Raw genomic sequence first — 19,045 nt, forward strand, 5'->3', positions numbered from 1 at the left:
CATATGTTGTTGAATTGCTTATGTGCACTCATAAATAAATGTGCATTCTATTGTATTGTATGGGATCTCCCATAAATGTTAGTTAGGTCAAGTTGATGAATAGTCATTTTATATATTCTCTTATAGATTTTCTGAAATTGTTCTATTATCTATGGAGAGGAAATGTTGAATTTAACTATAATTATGGTTTCTCTTTTTTCTTTGAAATTCTTTCAATTTTTTGCTTCACATATTATGTCCTCTTGAGTAACTGACAGATGTATTCTTATGAAATTACCTTTTAATTTTTGTATGATTTAAATAAAGTGCCTCCAGATTTCTTTTGATTGATACCTGTTATATTTTTCCCCCTTCGTTTCTTTGAAAATACATTTTTCTTTATATTTAAAGAGGATGTCTCTAGATAACATATTGTGGGTATTTTTTTTTCCACAGTGTGATAAGTCCTGCTTTTTAATTGGGCATTTACATTATTTCTATTTCACTTGATAATTAATATTATTTTGTTTTTCACCTTTCTTAGATTGTTTCTTATGCTATGATTATATCCTTTGTTTGCTTATTAGATTAACACTTTATTTTTTCTTGTTTTCATGGGTTTCAGAAATTTGATTATGATGCAACCAAAAGTGTTCATGTTCCTTTTTTACAGATTTTATTGAGCTTCTTGGATCAGTTCATGAAAGTGAAAGTGAAAATGAAAGTGTTAGTTGCTCAGTCCTGTCTGACTTTTTGTGACACCATGGACTGTAGCTCACCAGGCTCCTCTGTACATGGGATTCTCCAGGCGAGAATTCTGGAGTGGGTTGCCATTCCCTTCCACAGGGGATCTTCCTGACCAAGGGATTGAACTACAATCTCCTGCGTTGCAGGCAGATTCTTTACCGTCTTAGCTAGTTTTAATCAAACGTGAAAAGTTTTCAGGCATTATTTCTTTATGTTTTTTCTCTTCTTTCTCTCCTCTCCTCTAAGGACTCCAATCACATATAGATTAGGCACCTTGAAATTTTCCCACAGCTGACCAACGCTTTACTCTTTATCTCTTACTCTTGCTTGTTTATCTATTTTGGAATTTTTCTCATTGTGATGACCTCACCTTCAACTGGAGAAGGCACTGGCAACCCACTCCAGTACTCTTGCCTGGAAAATCCCATGGACGGAGTAGCCTGGTAGGCTGCAGTCCATGGAGTGCTAAGAGTCGGACACAACTGAGCGACTTCACTTTCATTTTCATGCATTGGAGAAGGAAATGGCAACCCACTCCAGTGTTCTTGCCTGGAGAATTCCAGGGACAGGGGAGCCTGGTGGGTTGCCATCTGTGGGGTCACACGGAGTCAGACACGACTGAAACGACTTAGCAGCAGCAGCGGCACCTTCAACTAAGGTTTTGCTCTTCATTGGCTAATCTGCTGTAAAGCCAATCTAGTTAATCATTTTTCATCGTCCAGTGAATCTCTGCTTGCTCTATCTTTCCTTACACTGAAATAATCTTTGTGTATTTTCCTATTGAAAATAGAAGACTCACATATAGATATCACAAATAAAAACATAAAAATATCATCATGGGAATTCCCTGGCAGTCCAGTGGTAAGACTCCACATTCCCAGTGCAGGGAGTTCGGGTTCAATTCCTCTTCAGTGATCTAAGATCCCAAATTCTGTGTGGTGCAGCCAAAATATAAAAGTCATCAGTGTTATTACTGTATATTACAGTTTCTAAAGAGCTGAAGACAATTTCTTAACAAGCAAATAAATTATTCAGACATTCATAGAGCAGTTTCTTGTTTAATGTGGGACACATATTTCCCCTGTTTTCTTCTTATGAGAAAATGATAGAAGAAAGAACAACACCTCTAGTAATGTTCAAACTTTTTAAAGATTTCAGGAAAAGATTTCTCATGTTCACCTTAAAAATTATGCATTGTATCTGATTATTCTTAATATTATAAGTTAAAATATTTCAGACTGATTTTTTTTCCTGGTATGTTTTACCTTTTACTCAGTGCTTTATAAAACATTAACTTTTAATTATCTTAAGACCTGACAAGATTAAAGACTTTTCATTTATCTATGACCATATGAATAATTTAAATAATAAATTCACTAATTTAAACTGACAGCAGTTGGAGTTTTATTCCACAACACTTGAGTGTGGAAAAAATTACTTGGGGAATGCAACTTATCACATGCTTTGAGAAACCTCCTAGGTTAAAATATTTAAAATTATAAAATTAATACACTCTTCAGAAAACCTTTCTTATCCAAACTAATAATAAACATGCATTAAATCTCATACAGATCAAAAACTTGCAAAGACTATATTTTAAAGGAGTGTTTTGATTCTGAATGTGATTTTTGCTTTACACTGTAATTTAGATCTGGTAATTTAGATCTTCTGCTTTTACAATCCACACGTGACAGGAAGGTGGCAGAGTCTTGTTCCCTTGTAAAGTGGGAAATTGAATCAGAAGTACTGCAAATAAAACAAACCTCTAAAAGACGCAGATATCAAACCTCGAAGTTATAGTTGGTGGGGATACTTGTTTGCTTTGATCTTAGAGTAAATAAACCAGAGTCAGTGCACATAGTGTCCTGTTGTGAGATTTCAAAATGCTTCTAGAGGAAATGAATGCACTTATATATAAGCATGGAGAAGGAAATAGCAACCCATTCCAGTATTCTTGCCTGGAGAATTCCCATGGACAGAGGAGCCTGGCAGGCTATCGTCCGTGGGTTGCAAAGAGTTGGACAAGACTGAGTGACTCAGAACATATAAGAAAAAGTAATTTCAACTGATTGTGAAAAAAAAAAGTTCACAATAAAATTTTAAAAAGGCGGGGGACGGGGGGACAACCTAGCCAAACACACAAAATACAATCCAAAATATAAAATTGAGTTGTTGTTCAGTCACTAATTCGTGTCTGACTCTGCTACTCCATGAACTGTAGCCTGCCAGACTTGCCTGTCCTTCAGTATTTCCCAGAGTTTGCTCAAACTCAGGTTCATTATTTCGATGATGCCATCCAAACATCTCATCCTTTGCCACCCTCTTCTCCACCTTTCCTCAATCTTTTTCAACATTAGAGTGTTTTCCAATGAGTTGGCTCTTCACATTAGGTGGCCAAAATTTTGGAACTTCAACTTTAGCATCAGTCCTTCCAGTGAATATTCAGGGTTGATTTCCTTTAGGATTGACTGGTTTGATCTCCTTGCTGTCCAAAGGGACTCTCAAAAGTCTTCTCTAGCACCACAATTGGAAATTATCAATTCTTCAGCACTCAGCCTTCTTGATGTTCCAACTCTCACATTTGTACATGACTACTGGAAAACCCATAACTTTGACTATATGGACCTTTGTCAGCAAAGTGATGTCTCTGGTTTTTAATATGTCTCCTCTTTCACCTTCATCAAGAGGTTCTTTAATTCCTCTTATCTTTCTGCCATTAGTGTGGTATCACCTGCATATTTAGGGTTATTGATATTTCTCCTGACAATCTCCAGCTTTAAAAACTGGAGATATTGAAATAGTATCATTTATGGTATAGCTCTTCATATTTAATGTAATTAAGCACACATAGGATGATGTCAAAATATTCTAAAGAGTCAGTAGTTTTCAGAAATTATAAATGAGGTTTACAAATAATCAAATTTAATAAAAAAAAAAAACCATGGTAACTGGTAATTAGAAGTTGACTTATAGTTTAATTAATATTAGGGAGAAATGAAGAGTTATGTGGTGAAGTGGAAGATTATTCTGTAAGGACATCAATGAAGACTGAAAGACATAAAAGTAAAAGAAAGGAAATTATGAAAGGAAAACTTATCAGACACATGGATTGAAAAGATACTGCCCTAAGTATTTCTGGACAAGGGTGTTTGGCTGAAAATGATAATGCTAAAGCTCAAAATAACTCTTGGTGAAAATGTTTTACATACAAACATAAGTTAGGAATTCTGAAAATACTTGAGATGGATTATAGGGTTGAACACAAAAGCAAATGAATTGCAGGTAATGATAGCCAAGTTTTTCCACTCTCGTAGAGTAAACATTTCAAATAGCAATGGGAGGGAGAAAGCTAGAATTAAATTTGTGTTGGTGAATTAGAATTGGAGACTCATACATACACATACCATTTATCTATCATCTATCTACCATTTATCTTTCTATTATCTGGCTATCCGTTTTGTCTATGTTTGAGTTCATACCAACACCTCTAACTCCAATTCAACATCCAAGGAGTTTTATCCTTAGTTTGTATTATGCTGCCTTTTTTTCCCAATGTTCTTTTACCACGCTTGCAAAGTCTTTCTTTGACAATGAGAAATCTAATTCCCATTAACCCCAAAATAGTTGTGCATTTGCTTAATAGCCTCATATGTCCCAATCAAGCTAGTTACCTCTGACTTCTGGCTCTGCCGTTGATTCTTGATGCTCATGTGGCCTTTTCTATGGCCCCATCATTCCCTTGGTCTTTGGCTAAGCTGCCACTTCCAAATAGAGAGAAGAAAAGGTGAATTAGAACAAAGGAAAGAGATGGATGGAGAATCAGGGGAGCATATATAAGTACAATATACCTATAATTTTCTTAAATTATCTAATTTTTTTTAAGCTTCACAGTCCATTCTGGTTCTATATTAGTATGGCTTATGTAAATTAAAACTTCATTATAATAAAATGAATTTGTGTCATTCTTCATAAAGAATAGAATGTAGAATTTCTCATTTTACAGTGTCTGGAAAATGTAGACAATATTCTCTATCTTTAGTCTCTGCTGATTAGGATGAAATGGCCCCTGCATAGCACACCTGGTCTTTCTGAAAAAGGACTCTACTTTTGTTGTTCCAAGTTTGAAACACAAGAGTCACTGACAAGACTGGAAGCTTATGTTTCAACTGTTTTCCAGTGTTTCAGCCCATGGATGCACCATGCAGTCAATTAATTTAAGTTCTATTGAAGGGACCTGTAAATTCCTCTTTTTTTCCTAATTTCTGGAAGCTCTCAAAAACCTTTCTGATTATCATTTATACCTGTGTTTCTGTATCTGAGAAACTTCTTATTCTTATAATCAAATTATAAACCTACACATTCCAAAATAAAACATGTGATATGATTTTATTTTATCATGGAGCCTAGAAACTTCTAATAACAGTTACACAATGTAAGTCATTTATGAAAGTAAAGATGTCAAAGGCATTAGTTAATTGCTTGGGATCAGAAATCACTAAATATTTCAAAACAAATTTACATTTTACAGGTAAACATACATTAATACCTAAATACATATTCTAGAATTTTCTCTTACATTTTTTGTAGGGAAGTGATGACCATTAGTGATGGTCCCAATATCATAAGGTATTTTCTGTATTTGGAATGGAAAAACTATTAAGCAAAAACCTAGTCCACTATATGACGAAGACAAGCTTGCAGTAAAACCATATAAGAATTTGATATTTATATAAAAATAACTATAATTAATCTGAACATATGCCAGACATGTAATAAAAGAAGGGAGCAGTGAATAGAACTTAAAACACAGAAAGTATTCATTAGTTAAATATTAGTAATTCTGTCTGGGATTCATTATTTTATCTAAGCCATCCCCTCCTCCCTTTTTTTTTTTTAAACACATTGGAACTCAAAACATAGTGTGTTAGCCTCACAGTTGTGTCCAACTCTTTGTGAACCCATGGATTGTAGCTCACCAGGTTCTTCTGTCCATGGAATTCTCCAGTCAAGAATACTGGAGTGGGTTGCCATTCCCTTCTCCAGGGAATCTTCCTGACCCATGGATCAAAAACAGGGCTCTTGCGTTGCTGGCAGATTCTGTAAAGTCTGAGCCACAAGGCAAATTTGGAACTCACAAACTTCCATTTTACTCAACTTTATATTTTAACTCTAGCTTTGTTATTTGAAAGAGGATTTCTTTGAGAAGAATAATGAAGAAAATAATTTAATTTACAAAAATCACCACTCTAGAAGCTTTCAAAATTCCTGGCATTTTATTTTCATGCTATATAGAGTGATGGCAATCTCTTAATAATAAAATATATCCATTTAAATAAGTTCCCAATATTAACAAGGCAAAAGTATTTTCAAATCAGCTGACGTAAAATTTGTTATAATGTTTTCTTAATTAGTTTTATAGTTGTTCAGCTGTTAAGTCATGTCTGACTCTTTGTTGACACCATGAACTACAGCACTCCTGGCTTCCCTGCCCTTCACTATCTCCTGGAGTTTGCTTAGATTCATGTCCATTGAGTTGGTGATCCTGTCCAACTGTCTCAGCCTCTGTTGTCTCTTTCCCCTCCTGTCCTCAATCTTTCCCAGCATCAGGGTCTTTTCCAATGAGTCAGTTCTCTACATCAGGTGACCAAGGTATTGGATCTTCAGCTTCAGCATCAGTCCTTCCAATGAATTTTCAGGGTTGATTTTCTTTAGGATTGACTGGTTTGATCTCCTTTCTGTCCAAGGGACTCTAAAAAGTCTTCTCAAGAACCACAGTTTGAAAACATCAATTCTTTGACACTCAGCCTTCTTTAAGGTCCAATTTTCACATCTGTACTGTACTACTAGAAAAAACAGTTTTGACTATACGGACCTTTGTCAGAAAACCACTAGGCCATTCAGATATAACCTAAATCAACTCCTTTATGATTATATAGTGGAGATGATGAATAGTTTCAAGGGATTAGATCAGGTAGAGTGTCTGAGGAACTATGGACAGAGGTTTGTAACATAATTAATTTGTATTTTTTAATTATTTCATTTTCAAATTATTAATATTTGACTTGAAATACCTTAAATGGGTATTATATTTATAAGTTCAGAACTTGATATCTTATGGACTCCATTTTTTAACATATTTAAAAATTTTACTTTAATTTAGTATGAACATTGCAACTGATTTGGGGGGAAATTGATGAATCAGATGCATTTATATTTATTCACTCCCTGAAAGAGCTCTTTAAAATCTGCTATGGATAGACAAGTGGTGGGATGGTGAATGCATAGAATTGAATTTTTAAATGTAGTGTTGTTGCTGTTGTTGTTTTATCTTATGACAGTGAAACTATTTGCAGACATGCATCAAACCAATCATATATAAAGTGAAGTCCTATATAAAGTGAAGTGCTTTATCTCATTTTATTTAATCATCAATATTTCTGATAATATCTAGATATAATTCTATTTAATTGACTATTATATATGTGCAATGATGACTTTGTTTTAATTTTACTTTGATTACTATTTCAAGTTGTAAAGGGGTTCTTGGATTTTACTTCATAGTGAAGGACCTAAATTATCTTTAATAAATCACCACCTTTAAGACCTGTTTCTTCTAGCAACTGCAACTTATGTATATTAAATATAAATTTTAGTAGTTCTACTTCCAGATCAATGAAATACTGTTAAATATGGTGTTTAATATTCCAAGGCTAACCGATAGGATTTCTTTAAGGCCATTCACCACACACAGATTAAAGAAAGGGCTGCTCTAGATATTCTTTTTTTTTTTCTCAGTATAGTTGGCCTGTAATATGTTCCTTTCAGATATACAACATAGTGGTTCAGCACTTAAATATCTTATGAAATGATCACTACTATAAATCGAATAGCCATCTGTCCCCACATGAAGTTATTAAAATACCATTGAACATATTCCTTATGCTGTATATCTCTGTGACTTATTTATTTTATAACTGGAGGCTTTTTAACCTCTTAATCCCCTTTGCCAACTTTGCCACTGCCCCACTCCCTTCCTTTCTGTATCTATGAGTCTGTTTTCATTTTATTTTATTTGTTTTTTGATTAAAATTTTATATTTCACATGTAAGTGAGAGCATGCAATATTTGTCTTTTCCCTCTGTCTGTTTTATAGGTAAAAATCCTGTCACAACATTCAGAGATCCTGGGGGTTATGACTTTAACGTGTGAACTGAGGGAACACAGATCAGCCCATAACACCTCCCAGCTGTAAACAATTTTTTATTGTCATTACTACACTATTTTCTCTCCAGCCATCCTCCTCATCTCTCTTGAACTGACAACATGTGCGGGACTACAGTCCTCGCTCATGGGTAACTTTTCACTTGGAGTATGCTTTGACACCCTGCACAGACCAGCCTTTTTACATATAAACTCTCCAAACTGTCTGAGCTACAATGTCTCATGCTAAGGTATGTTTTGATGTGGATCCCCTCTTTATTCCACTTCAGGTCAGTCTCCTCAGCCTGGTGGGCTACAGCCCATGGGGTTGTGAGACTTGAACACAACTTAACAACTAAACCATCACCACCAAATCCCTTTCAGTTTCAACACTTCATCTCAGGGAATTCTTTGTTTTAACTATTACCAACGAAATTCAAAGGTTGACGAACAGGAGCCTTGTTGACTCTTGAGCTGCTAAAGTAATTCAAATATCACTGAAAAGTTTTAAGTGAGTTTGCAAAGAATTTTAGCTTCCAAGACGACGATTATCTGTTTCAAGTCAGATGCATTCGTGGGGGGAAAAAAAAGAATTCAAAAACACTTACCAGATTTTCAACACAGAGGCTGACAAATGAAGTAGCTGCCCAAGGAAACATTATTCACTGACAGATTAGGTGTTCCTTGTGATTTCTATCCCTCATAAAGTGAGCCTTGGTAGCATCTTTTATTACACACACCTTCACTAAAACAACATTGAGTAAATAATTCCTTTTTTTTTTTTTTGTCCTTTCATTTTCCAAAAAAGGCATCTTAATTGCCAAATTGTCTGGTGCAGGCAGATACATTTTATTTTTCATTTGAGTCATTATACTATATATTATGGACCCTGAAGCAATAAATGAATGAAGTTTTGGTTTATCTCCTTTTGGTGTGGATAAGTATTGACACATTTTGAGGAGCAGTGGTCAATTCCGAAAATGTGTACACAGAGACCAAAGTGAGCCCCATCCACTAGGACCTTTTTCAACTGACACTAGGGATGAGAGGATATAGGAACCAAGAATACTCAAATGGCCATTGAAAATGTGTTAGCAAGTAAACAAAACAATGAAATCTACCTGACCTGTGGACTCCTGATCATGATATATTTGTTTCATTATTTTAACCTGAGATTTGTATCATTAACTGATTCAGGCTATCCTGGCATTATTGCAATCTTCAATAAAACATAGCCATAGTGAGCAAAACTCACACAACTAATAGAGATGATCAGGAACGTTTAATATCTTTCTCTGTTTAAAAAAAAAGGAAAAAAAAAAGACTTTAGAAAAATATTTTTTTGTGTGAAAAATTACACTAACATAAATATGCACAGATACAATAGTATAATTTTCCAACTACTTATATCTTTTGACATTGTATCATGTAGCTTTCAATTTTTTGGATATTACACATAGAAATATGCTGTGTACTCCCTGGTGTGTGAATATTTTCAGCTTACACAGTTTATAATATTAACGTATGCCATTCTGTGTATGGGCTTACCTGATGGCATTTAAGGGGTTGGGAAGATCCACTAGAGAAGGAAATGGCTACCCACTCCAGTATTCTTGCCTGGAGAATTCCATGGACAGAGGAGTCTGGTGTGCTACAGTTCATGGGGTTGCAGAGAGTCAGACTCGACTGAGCAACTAACACTTTCACTTTCACACTGTCATTCCATGTATAATATGTATAATTCATTATTTTTATTGTATTAATGGGTCACATTTTTTATATTTTTACATTTTTTATATTTATTTGAGTTTGTGCAGTTTTACATTTTAACAAATAATGCTGTTTTGCATAGTTTGTGTGCATCTTCTGGTATAAACATCCATGTTCTACTGGGGATACACCTCAGCAGAAATAACAGAGGCAAAGCATATGCATATTTTCAACTTGTTTTTCAAAGAGGCCTATTGGAATTTTTTCTTTCTTTCTGGGAAAATAATTTCTGGTGGCTCAGATGGTAAAGAATCTGCCTGCATTGAGGGAGACCTGGGTTTGATCCATGGGTCAGGAAGATCCCCTGGAGGAGAGCATGGCAACCCTCTCCAGTATTCTTGCCTGGAGAATCCCCATGGACAGCGGAGCTTGGCAAGCTATAATTCATGGGGCCACAAAGAGTTGGCCACTATTGAGCAACTAAGCACAAACTGAATTTTTTTTTTTTTTTTTCCCCCTAGGATAATAATCTCTGGGCAGGAATCTTGTGGAGGCAGGCTTATAGTGAAGAACTTAAGGGCCTTCTTTTGTACACTTAGGACATGAGATTGAAGGGAGGTATGTATGTATAACACTGCTGTATTTTGTATGGATAAGAAGCTCTGAAGCATGTTGAAGTACATATATATGGTAGCAGTGAAATGGCACTTGACCACTTAAGCCATTTGTAATTTTATTACTATAGAAAGTTTAACCTGCTACAACTCATAAGCCATGAAAATTATCTGGGGCAATTTTTAAATTTAAAGATCTAGGCCTTAGATCCTTTGATTCATTATCATGGCCTTTTATAGGTGACAAAAAATCCCTAAGAGATATGTTATGAATATTGCAGGATAACACTGAGTTTTAAATTACCTGACCTTGGTGTCATTTTAAATTATTTGCACTTTTAAGAATATATTGCATGTTGTATTGAAATGGCAACTGGGATGTATATTTAAGAAGAAAAAGTACAATCTAGAAAACTAGATCTGATGCTAAAAATCAGTATAGTTCAATGCCATTGATCAATGTGTTTCAAGTTCTAATATCAGAAATAAACACAAAGAGTCCCCTCTATCTCCTCATAAATCTTTTGAATACTGTTCTTATGTAAATAATCATAGCAAATTAAACACATTAACTTGTGGGTATGATTGCTTTAAGTCTTTTGATTAGAGACTTGCTTGGACTAAATATTTTCATTGCTGTAACATACTATGTTACAATGCATACCATAAAATTAAAATGTTTTAATACAAACTCCACAAAAACTAGCTAGTCCTTGGAAGGAAACATATCCTCTTCCTAGAGTCAACATTTAACTTGAGATAATGATATAATTGAGTTGGCTTTACTAATCTTTTAAACATTGATTTAGCTTTATATTTTTATCTTAATATAAAATAGAAGCTGTGAGTAAAATTAATTATGTGTCATTATAGTGCACATATGTTCTAAACACTTAGGAACTTTTAAAATATATACTGTTAAGCAGCTCTTGCTGTCAAAATTTCAGAGAAAATATATTTTAAATATAAAAAACAACACATCTGTATGTAGTTTCAAGATGACTCAGAAACAATATTTGGTGTAATGATAAAAGATAAAAGAAAAGAAATCAACATGGTCAGTAGTCCATACATTTTACCGAATGAATAAACTATGATTAAAAAAAATTTTAACTATTTTTATCTCACTTGTCTTGAAACTGTAGATATTAGATTTTAATATTTCTATGCATCAATTTTCCTGTTTCCAAAATGAAGTTTTCAATACAAGGCACAGTTGTGCAGCAGTTGTGTTGAAAACTTACCAGTAGAGACTCTGATAGATTTTGGACATTATTGTTAGCCTCAAAATTGTCATTGCTTCAGCCATTCACTCATTCCTCCAAAAATATTAAATACACATTTACTATGTGAAAACACAGTAAAATCTTCAAAAATCCAAAGTTTGAAAAAGGCAACTTCGTGCCTCCAGAAGCACTTGACCTGTTAGAGACAAACTAAGTTAAAGACATTGTCATGCAATATTATGTAAGAATATTGAGCCAACATAGGTTAGGAGGCCTTTGAACATATCATATTTGTGTTATGATTTTAATATTTCCCAATAAGGCTATATACCAACCCACATAGAATCAGCAGCATGTTGCACAGCACCTGGCACAGTGTGATAAAGTGGTGATTTTTGTTGCAAGAACAAACTGTACTTAACATTTATTTCATAATTACTATGTTCACATTAACATTTTAAGTGACTTTATATACAAGATTTTATTTTTACAATATTCTTATGCCACTTTTCCCGTTTTACAATTGAGGAAATCAAGACATAAGGATAATAAGCTATGCATCTAGTATGTAAAATAAGGAATAGAAACTAGGTGAGTTAATTATATAATGTGAAATTTAAAAAGGCAGTCTGAAACTTTGTATCCATCAATCTGCATATACCATGGATCTGGAGATGTGGTCGGGGTTTGGCAGTCATATGTGAAGAGCTAAGTGTCTTAGTTCTTCCAAAGAAATTGGTTGGTTTGGAAGCTCCCAAACCAACTAAGTGTCCAGAGGACTGACCCACTTTCAAGATGGCCTCATCAAATACATATCAGCATCGAGGGGCTTCCTGGACACCTCAGTGGCTTCTCATTTGCTGGGGAGATTCCATGAGGCTTGAGATTCTAACAGAAAAGTGGTTCAGAATATCTGCACTTCTGACATGGAAATTAACTTCTAGGAGGCAGGGAAAGGAATCTTCCAAACCAGTTAAGTTTCACTCATCTTTTCTGTCACATTATATTGATCAGAGCAATCATAGAGCACATGCAGGCTCATGAGGCTGGAGAAATAGAGCCCTCATTGAATCTAGAGGGGAAACACTGTAGGACAGAATGTAGTGTAGGAAATGTTTTTTGATGCCACTTTTGGAAAACTGTCTTCAAACACTAGGAATGTGAATGTAATATCTTTACTATTGATATTATAAGTTTTAAACTTATGAATTCATTCACATACTCTACTTGGAGTTTGACAAGGGCTTTTAATTTAATTTAAATTTTATTTTTTAATTGGAGGATAATTGCTTTACAATATTGTGTTGGTTTTTGCAATCCATCAACATGAATCAGCCATATATATATATATATATACACACACACACACATGTCCCCACCTCCTGAACCCCGCTCCCATCTCCCACCCCATACCACCCGCAAAATCTTGAGCATAATTTTAAAGGCATTTTCTGGGATAATGGTGCAGGAAAATAGTATTAAGAACAGAAATAAAACATGGGTGATGAAGACAGAAGCAAAATATGTGGCTGGAGGTGAGGTTTTTTAGTTTTGTTTTGTTTTTTGGTTAATGTTTGGTTATTGTTTTGGAGGATGCCCTGGGGGTGGGGGTGGGGGACACTGACTTTAAATGACGAAATGTATTTTTTTTCAAATGATTTTGATAATTATTCACTGATATTTATGCTAATTCTTCTCAGTGAATTCTTCCTTGTTTTTAAATTAAGTTCATGATAATTATAATTCACTGTTTTATCACAGATTTAAAATAATGTAAACTGTCAAATCTGTCACATTTTTAAAAGCTGGCATTGAGTTATATGTGTAGGTTTCAAAAATTTTTTATCATCCTCAAAAACCTTATAGTTTTGAATTATCCTTCTATAAGCTTGACTTTATAAGTCTGAAAAAAGGAGACCAAATTAAAAGTTTAATTTAATTTCTTACTAACAGAGGTTATTTAGTCAGTGTCTTAAAAGCTATGCCAATGTGTAAGTGATGCAGGAAAAGGACTTTTCTTTAGAATAGGGATGGTTCTGCATGACACAAGTTCAGTTCAGTTCAGTCACTCAGTCGTGTCTGACTCTTTGCGACCCCATGAATTGGAGCACGCCAGGCCTCCCTGTCCATCACCATCTCCTGGAGTTCACTCAAACTCACGTCCATTGAGTCAGTGATGCCATCCAGCCATCTCATTCTCTGTCGTCCCCTTCTCTTCCTGCCCCCAATCCCTCCCAGTATCAGAGTCTTTTCCAATGAGTCAACTCTTCGCATGAGGTGGCCAAAGTACTGGAGTTTCAGCATAACACAAAGTAGTACTTAAAATATCTGTGTAGAACTACTGTATCTGATTCATTTACCCTGGAGAATAAACGACTTGGAGAAAAGCAAACTTAGAGAATGATGTGAATGTTGACTTATACTCAGTAGGAAGACAGAAAATAGGAGATGGTGACCACTGCAGATTTTACACCAAAGTGAATTGCAAGAATCAGAACAGAGTACCTTACCTGGAAAATAGAGTAAGAAATAATTTTCCTTAGAGATTCATTCATTAAGTAAAAACGTTCAATGAACAGCTATATTGTTCCAGGAAATGGCCCTGATGTGGAGGATAACATCATCAGCCAGATAAATCATAGCAATAGGCTGTACAGGGAAAGTTAGGGTGAGCATTAGGCACAAGAAACTCCCAACACTGTATCTTAAATCTGAGAAAAGGAATACAAATCCTGGTTAAAAATGAAGAAAATTAAGCTGAATGCATCAAATGCATTCTAGTTTTTTTTTTTAATAGTATTCAACACTTGCATTTTTTTTTTAACATCAAAGCAATTTATTAACAGAAAGCAATAATTTGAGCAGTGCTGTTCACAGACTGTGACCACAGCAACCCCCCTTCCTGTGGGTGCTGTTGGAGGGGATGAGGGTGACATCCTCAATGCGCCCAATCTTCATCCCTGAGTGGGCAAGGGCTGTGAGTGCTAACTGGGTCCCTGGTCCAGGAGTCTTGGTCCTATTTCCTCCTGTGGCTTGGAGTTTGATGTGAAGGGCAGTGATGCCCAGTTCCTTGCATCTCTGGGCTACATGCTAGGTAGCCAACATGGAAGCATATGGAGAGTACTCATCTCGGTCAACCTTCACCTTAATCCCACTAGTTACATGGCAGATGGTTTCCTTGCCAGAAAGATTGGTGACATGCACAAAAGTGTCGTTGAAGGATGCAAAAATGTGGCACAGACCAAATATATTTTCTCCTTCAGCCACCTGAGGGCCAAGGCTGATGACCTGTTCTTCCTTCTTTCCTTTCCCTTGTGAGATGCAATTTCTGCACCTCTTCTCCAGACTCCGACACCAGAAAGAGAGGCTGTATATTGTCACCTTGCTTATTTAACTTATATGCAGAGTACATCATGAGAAACGCTGGGCTGGAAGAAGCACAAGCTGGAATCAAGATTGCCGGAGAAATATCAATAACCTCAGATATGCAGATGACACCACCCTCATGGCAAAAAGTGAAGAGGAAATAAAAAGCCTGTTGGTGAAAGTGAAAGAGGAGAGTGAAAAAGTTGGCTTAAAGCTCAATGTTCAGAAAATGAAGATCATGGCATCTGGTCCCATCACTTCATGGTAAATAGATGGGGAAACAGTGGAAACAGTGTCAGACTTTATTTTTGGGGGCCCCAAAATCACTGCAGATGATGATTGCAGCCATGAAATTAAAAGACGTTTACTCCTTGGAAGAAAAGTTATGACCAACCTAGATAGCACATTCAAAAGCAGAGACATTACTTTGCCAACAAAGGTCCATCTAGTCAAGGCTATGGTTTTTCCTGTGGTCATGTATGGATGTGAGAGTTGGATTGTGAAGAAGGCTGAGTGCCGAAGAATTGATGCTTTTGAACTATGTTGTTGGAGAAGACTCTTGAGCGTCCCTTGGTCTGCAAGGAGATCCAAGCAGTCCATTCTAAAGGAGATCAGCCCTGGGTGTTCTTTGGAAGGAATGATGCAAAGCTGAAACTCCAGTACTTTGGCCACCTCATGCGAAGAGTTGACTCATTGGAAAAGACTCTGATGCTGGGAAGGACTGGGGGCAGGAGAAGGGGATGACAGAGGATGAGATGGCTGGATGGCATCACCGACTTTATGGATGTGAGTTTGAGTGAACTCTGGGAGATGGTGATGGACAGGGAGGCCTGGCGTGCTGCAGTTCATGGGGTCACAGAGTCAGACATGACTGAGTGACTGAACTGAACTGAACTGAATCTCAAACTTCTAACACTTTCCTTCCTCACTCTAGAAGTTCTTTTCCTTTTAGCCAAACAAATGGCCAAACAAATGGTGACAATACAAATCTAGGGCTGCAACCTTCAAGGATGGTTCCACTCAGAATAAATTCTTACCACTTCTTTTAGAACATTTAGTATTGTTTTTCTCAAGACCTTAATTTTCTTATTATATATTGTTTTTAGAATCCAATTACCAGAACGTAAGTAACCTAAAATTGTTCTTCTTTTGTTTTTATTTTACTATCTTCAAAGAAGTTCAGTAATTCTTATTATTCTGAGGGAAAAGAAAATCTTCCCTAGAAGAAGGTTATATAGATTGCATGCAACTGTTTCTATGCTGAGAAATAAATTTTCACATTTTATGGTATTTTGTGAAGTGCTATTTATTATGATGATCTAATATAGTAAAATCACTCTGTGACTATGTGTTTCCATGTACTACTTAGGAATTCTATCTCATTTTCCTCCATTTAAAATATTCATATTTAGTTAATGCACAATAAATTAATATGTGAATTTAGGAATCTGATTTTACTATACTGTATTCATGGTGACAATCACCATACAATTCCCTTTATTAAGAAAATTCAGCCTCTTTTCAGTGATTTGCAGTGCCACCTCTCTGTACAGATCTGTTTCTAGCATCTTCATATTCTGCAGTGTTGCTCTATCTTCTGACTCCTCTTCTGTACATCTACACTACATCTTTTCTTCAGAATTTTTTTTGGCATTCTTTGTTGTTTGTCAGACATCTGGATTTTAGATTTATTTTGTTAATTTACTAATCCACACATAGAGAAAATACAGTTTGCAGTATTTCCAGAATCCCTTAATTATCAAAGAGGAGGTGGTTTAATACAAGTATGAATTTTATGTTTTAGTGAAAACATACAGTTCGGGTCCAATACTGAATGTTTTGCTTTCTTATACTTAACAAATGCTGTGCCTTTGACAAATCACTTAACATCTTGGAAAATAGTTGGTTTTACCCATTGTGGCTGATTCATGTCCAGGTATACAAAAAACACCACAATACTGTATGGTAATTAGCCTCCAATTAAAATAAATTAGTTTTAAAAAAGAAAAAAAAAAAGGATAATAATAATCATGCTCCACAGAGCTATCAAAATTAAACATTAAGTTCACAGAAGAATTTTCTACATAATGTTTATTAAATGTAATATTAGTTACTAAAGACATATTTACTCAGTACATTCTATTTTCCAGGCATTCTAATAAGTTCACACTAAAAAGAAGAAAATAAGTTTAATAGTCACCTGCTGACTCAGATGGTAAAGAGTCTGCCTGCAAAGTGGAGACCTGGGTTTTATTCCTGGGTTGGGAAGATACCCTGGAGGATGGCATGGCAACCCACTCCATTATTCTTGTCTGGAGAATCCCCATGGGCAGAAGAGCCTTGCAAGCTATAGTCCATGGGATCACACAAAATCAGACATGAAGGAAGCAACAAAGCAGCAGCAGCAGCAGCAGCAGCAGCAGCAGCAGCATAACGTTTATAGGAGAGCCTAGTGGAATATATGCATATTCATGACAATAAAAACACTTTTAAGGGTTGAACTGTAATTAATTGAAAGAAATACATTAATAAAAATACATGTGGTAATGCAGTGGAAAAATGGTATTTAAGTTGAGACTTGGATACTGACTTTGAGTAAACCAAGTGTATCTGTGTGTGAGGTATGGCCACAGAAAGATGTGTTACTGAGATCATACTAGAAAGGAGAAAAATAAACAAAATCATTGAGCCAAGAGAGAATTTTCTGTTTTACTAGATACATACTAATAATGAAACAGTTTTTTAAATTTTTTTAATTTAATTTAATTTTTAACTTTATAATATTGTATTGGTTTTGCCATATATCAACATGAATCTGCCACAGGTATACACGTGTTCCCCATCCTGAACCCTCAAATTTTATTCTTATACTTTAAATATGTAATTCCCTTTTAACCAGAACAAAAAGCACCACTTAATAATGCATTCACCTTACTGAATATTTTCTTTATAACATATATATCTATGTATCTATATATACATCTTACTTTCTAATTCTTTAAACTACTTTATATCTAACTTCTAATGAAACGTTTGCATTACACATTATCTTTAATTGTAGACCTCAATTGTCACATAACAATGGGAAAGAACCTAAATAGTACATAACTTTATTGGTTCTCTCTAATCTATGTATATGATAAAAATAACATGGTTTGTATAAGTATTTATAGTAATATATTACATTGTCAATGTATGTGCTCAGTAGCTCAGTCATTGATTTAGGTCATACCTGAATGGTCTGGTGATTTTCCCTACTTTCTTCAATTTAAGTCTGAATTTTGAAACAAAGAATTCATGATCTGAGCCACAGACAGCTTCCTGTCTTGTTTTTGCTGACTGTATAGAGATTTTCCACCTTTGGCTGGAAAGAATATAATCAATCTGATATCGGTGTTGACCATCTGGTGATGTTGATGTGTAGAGTCTTCTCTTGTGTTGTTGAAAGAGGGTATTTGCTATGACCAGTGCGTTCTCTTGTCAAAACTCTATTAGCCTTTGCCCTGCTTCTTTCTGTACTCCAAGGCCAAATTTGCCTGTTACTCCAGGTGTTTCTTGACTTCCTACTTTTGCGTTCCAGTCCCCTATAATTAAAAGGACATCTTTTTTGGATATTAATTCTAGAAGGTCTTGTAGGTCTTCATAGAACTGTTCAACTTCAGCTTCTTCAGCATTAGTGGCTGGGGTATAGACTTGGATCACTGTGATTTTGAATGGTTTGCCTTGGAAATGAACAGAGATCATTCTGTTGTTTCAGAGATTGCCCCCAAGTACTGTATTTTGGACTCTTTTGTTGACTATGATGGCTACTCCATTTCTTCTAAGGGATTCCTGCCCGCAGTAGTAGATATAGTGGTCATCAATTAAATTCACCCATTTCAACACATTTTAGTTCGCTGATTCATAAAATGTAGACGTTCACACTTGCCATCTCCTGTTTGACCACTTTCAATTTGTCTTGATTCATGGACCTATCATTCCAGGTTCCTATGCAATATTGCTCTTTATATTGGACCTTGCTTCCATCACCAGTCACATCCATAACTCGGTGTTGTTATTGCTTTGACTCCATCTCTTCATTTTTTCTGGAGTTATATCTGCTTATCTAACTTATATGCAGAGTACATCATGAGAAATGCTGGGCTCTATGAAGCACACGCTGGAATCAAGATTGCTGGGGAAATATCAATAACCTCAGATATG

General features: G+C 35.4%; 1 pseudogene; it reads right to left on the bottom strand.

The window, feature by feature from the left end:
* Positions 1 to 14,347: 14,347 nt before the first annotated feature.
* Positions 14,348 to 16,758, bottom strand: LOC102281903 (small ribosomal subunit protein uS11 pseudogene; annotated as a pseudogene).
* Between the last annotated feature and the right edge of the window lie 2,287 nt (positions 16,759 to 19,045).

Source organism: Bos mutus, chromosome 12, assembly GCF_027580195.1.
Source record: "Bos mutus isolate GX-2022 chromosome 12, NWIPB_WYAK_1.1, whole genome shotgun sequence".
NCBI lineage: Eukaryota > Metazoa > Chordata > Mammalia > Artiodactyla > Bovidae > Bos > Bos mutus.